This window comes from Enhydra lutris, unplaced genomic scaffold (assembly GCF_002288905.1).
Source record: "Enhydra lutris kenyoni isolate GAN:26980312 unplaced genomic scaffold, ASM228890v2 scaffoldscaffold54, whole genome shotgun sequence".
Lineage (NCBI taxonomy): Eukaryota > Metazoa > Chordata > Mammalia > Carnivora > Mustelidae > Enhydra > Enhydra lutris.
The window spans coordinates 3,313,262-3,316,778 of record NW_019154138.1 but is presented as its reverse complement, the minus strand read 5'-3'; the positions used below and the strand labels follow the sequence as shown (position 1 = coordinate 3,316,778).

The 3,517-nt window shown below is 42.0% G+C and overlaps 1 pseudogene; it reads right to left on the bottom strand.

Annotated features, from left to right (window-relative positions):
• Positions 1–2,200: 2,200 nt before the first annotated feature.
• LOC111157331 lies at positions 2,201–2,874 on the bottom strand (annotated as a pseudogene).
• Between the last annotated feature and the right edge of the window lie 643 nt (positions 2,875–3,517).

Sequence of the window (3,517 nt, the reverse complement as noted above, 5' to 3'; positions counted from 1 at the left end):
GCTTTCCCATCCTCCTGGTTCCTTCGTTAAGGAACTGGCACATAGTTACTATGTTCATATGAGTCAATTTTTTAACTTGTTGCACATAATCCTTTGTTTATGCATGTAGTAAGGTGTTCACCAGGTACTATGAAGTGAAGAGGCAGGTCATAGAGCAACATATATAATATAATCCCATTTTTTAGAAAAACACATAGAGGAAATATCTATGAAAGTATATATATCATAGGCCGCCTGGGTGGCTCAGTGGGTTAAAGCCTCTGCCTTTAACTCAGGTCATGATCCCAGGGTCCTGGAATCGAGCCCCACATCGGGCTCTCTGCTCAGCGGGGAGCCTGCTTCCTCCTCTCTCTCTGCCTGCTTCTCTGCCTACTTGTGATCTTTGTCTGTCAAATAAATAAATAAAATAAAATAGAAAAAAAAGAAAGTATATATATCAGGACTCCCGGATGGCTCAGTCAGTTGAGCTCAGGGCATGATCCCTGGAGTCGAGTTCCACACTGGGCTCCCTGCTCAGCAGGGAACCTGCTTCTCCTTCTGCCTGTGCTCTCTCCCTCTCTCTGCAAATAACTAAATAAAATCTTAAAAAAAAAAAAAAAAGAAAGAAAAAAGAAAGGGGGAGCCTGGGTGGCTCAGTGGGTTAAAGCCTCTGCCTTTGGCTCTGGTCATGATCCCAGGGTCTTGGGATCGATCCCCGCATCGGGCTCTCTGCTCAGCAGGGAGCCTGCGCCCCCCCACCCCCCAACCTGCTTCTCTGCCTACTTGGGATCTATCTCTGTCAAATAAATAAATAAAATCTTTTAAAAAAATGCTTTAAAAAAAAAGAAAGAAATTATACATATCTAAGTAGCACCTGTGTTGGCCTCTGGGTAGAATTGAAGGAGAATTTTTTTTAAATCAGATTTTTGGCCTGTTTTATTTTGGGGGGTTTTCTAGAATGAGCAGTTAGTATTTGCCTAATTTTTTAAGTCATGAAAAAAAATTTTTAAGGAAATACAGTATACTTCTTCCCTCCTCAGTGTGGCCCCCATTTCCCATTACCTCTGCACTCACCTATCATGGACGCCCATGGTGCCCAGAAGATGCTGCTGTAAGATGTGGGATTCCTGCCATGGCTGTAAGGTCTGGATGAGCAGTTGACACTTTGTTGCTAATGTCAGCATCATTCATCTAGATACTGTTGGATGGTGTTTGCTGGTTATTTGTAGCACAAGAGTTTCATATAGTAAAACCATCTTAAATTTGTAGAACTCATAAAACTTTAAAAAATTAAGTTTAAAGATTATACATAGGGGCACATGGGTGGCTCAGTGGGTTAAGCCTCTGCTTTCGGCTCAGGTCATGATCTCAGGATCCTAAGATCAAGCCCAGCATCGGGCTCTCTGCTCAGCAGGGAGCCTGCTTCCCCCTCTCTCTCTCTGCCTGTCTCTCTGCCTGCTTGTGACCTCTCTCTCTCTCTGTCAAATAAATAAACAAAACCTTTAAAAAAATAAAAAATTAAAATTAAAATTAAAAATTAAAAAACTTTTTTTTAATAGGCCCATTTAATATTGCAGAGTATTTTCTTTGCTCCCAGGTGGGCAGCCTTTCCTTCCTATTGGTAGTTTCTTTCTTTTTTTTTTTTAAAGATTTTATTTATTTGACAGACAGAGATTACAAGTAGGCAGAGCAGCAGGCAGAGAGGGAGGGAAGCAGGCTCCCTGCTGAGCAGAGAGCCCGACGATATTGGTAGTTTCTTAATCTTCTCACTCAGGTCTCATCGAACCCCCTCGGTCAAGGTAGTTGTGGGCTCTTCAGTGAAGAGCTGGTACATTCCCATCTGGTTTTACTTGGGCATGTCAAGGCTAGCTGTGGGTCATCCAATGATTACTACAGTATTTCAGAACTCCTTTGATTTTTTTACTTTTTTTTAGGAACCAAAAGAAATTTATTTATAAAATTTCTTACTTGACCAGTGGTGAAAACCAAGAAACATTATGCCAAGGAACAAGCAACCCCACTAATAGTCTTTAAGCCAGTTTGTACACAAGAACAACCTCTTGATGATGAGGCTAGAAAAGATGTCCCTTCTGCAGGTCTTCCATTGCACAAGGACATACACCTAGCCACAGGGATCTGTGCAAGTAACAACATAGTATCTGTAGACTTAGCCAAACCAAGGCTTCTAGAGTGCTATTCCTTGTCTACCTTACACAGCCGTTTAAATACTCTTGTTCCTTTCCTGGTTGGCTTCTTTCTCTTTTTCTTTTCCTTTGTTGGTTTTTTTTTTTTTTTCTCTGTGTCTCCTTTCCTTCTCTTCCACTGTCAGCCCCTTTCTCTTGGCCACGGTTGCCTTCTTTCTCTTCTTCTTTATCATGAACACTGGTGTAAATGGCTTTGCAATAGCTTTCCAGTTCTGGGCAACTTCAATGGCAAAAAATTGTACCCGGGGGTGGGGGCAAAGATGGTGTTTTCCTCAGGGTAGCCCCGAGACCAATCCTGTTGTAGCGAAGTACTGTAACTCAAGTCTTCCACGATCCTGTCAAACCTCAAGCAGAATGACCCCCACTTCTCTTTAGCTGATTCTGATTTGAGCTCTGCTGAGCCCAACACATCAAGCCTGGATTTCTCAACATTTCCCCGAAACTCAGAAAAGATTTGGTCATCTGCTTTGGTGAATTTCAGGAAGTGCAGGTCAACTGATGAAATCAGCTTGTAGCTGTCTTCAGGAGCCTGCATTGCTTTCGTGGCCCAAGCCATCCCTGTATTAGGACTGTTGCCATCAGATGCAGCTGGGAGACAACAGGCATGCGCCATGGACACCGGTTCCCTGGAAACTGACTCAGCAGCCCCACTAGTCATCTCCGTGGTGCAACCCTCAAAGCAAGCGCCCATTTCCCGGCAATGACTATTTGTGTGCTCTTTCTGCAGCTGGTTGGAAAGTGAGGGCTCCTTTATTTATTTTAACATAATCTCACTTTGATTTAAAAAAAAAATAACTATGAGCATTAAAAAAAAAAACTATGAGCAATCACACGTTTTCCTTCTTCTTCTTCCTCTTCTTCTCCTCCTCCTCCTTCTTCTTTAGCAATCACATATTTTCACTTTTGCATTACCTTCCATGCCAGATCAAAATTGGGATTTGTCCAATTTTCAGGTAAAAATGGAAGTAAGGAATTTTTTAAAAAAAATGACTGACAGCTGTTTTATGCATCTCGAGTAGTATAAAAAGTTTACAAATTGACTAAGGAATCTGTGTCAAATGTGATATAACATGCAAAGATAGGTCAACTCTAATCATGGTTGCAAGTATGCAAAAGAAAAACACAGTCTTTCTCTAAAAAGTTCAGACTTGGGGCACATGGGTGGTTCAAGCTTCTGACTTCTGATTTCGGCTCTGGTCATGATCTCAGTGCCATGAGGATCAAGCCCCCATCAGGCTCCCAGAGTCAGCTTGAGATTCTTTATCACCCTCTGCCCCTCCCACATTTGAGTTCATGTGCTCTCTCTCTCTCAAATAAATAAATCTTTAAAAACA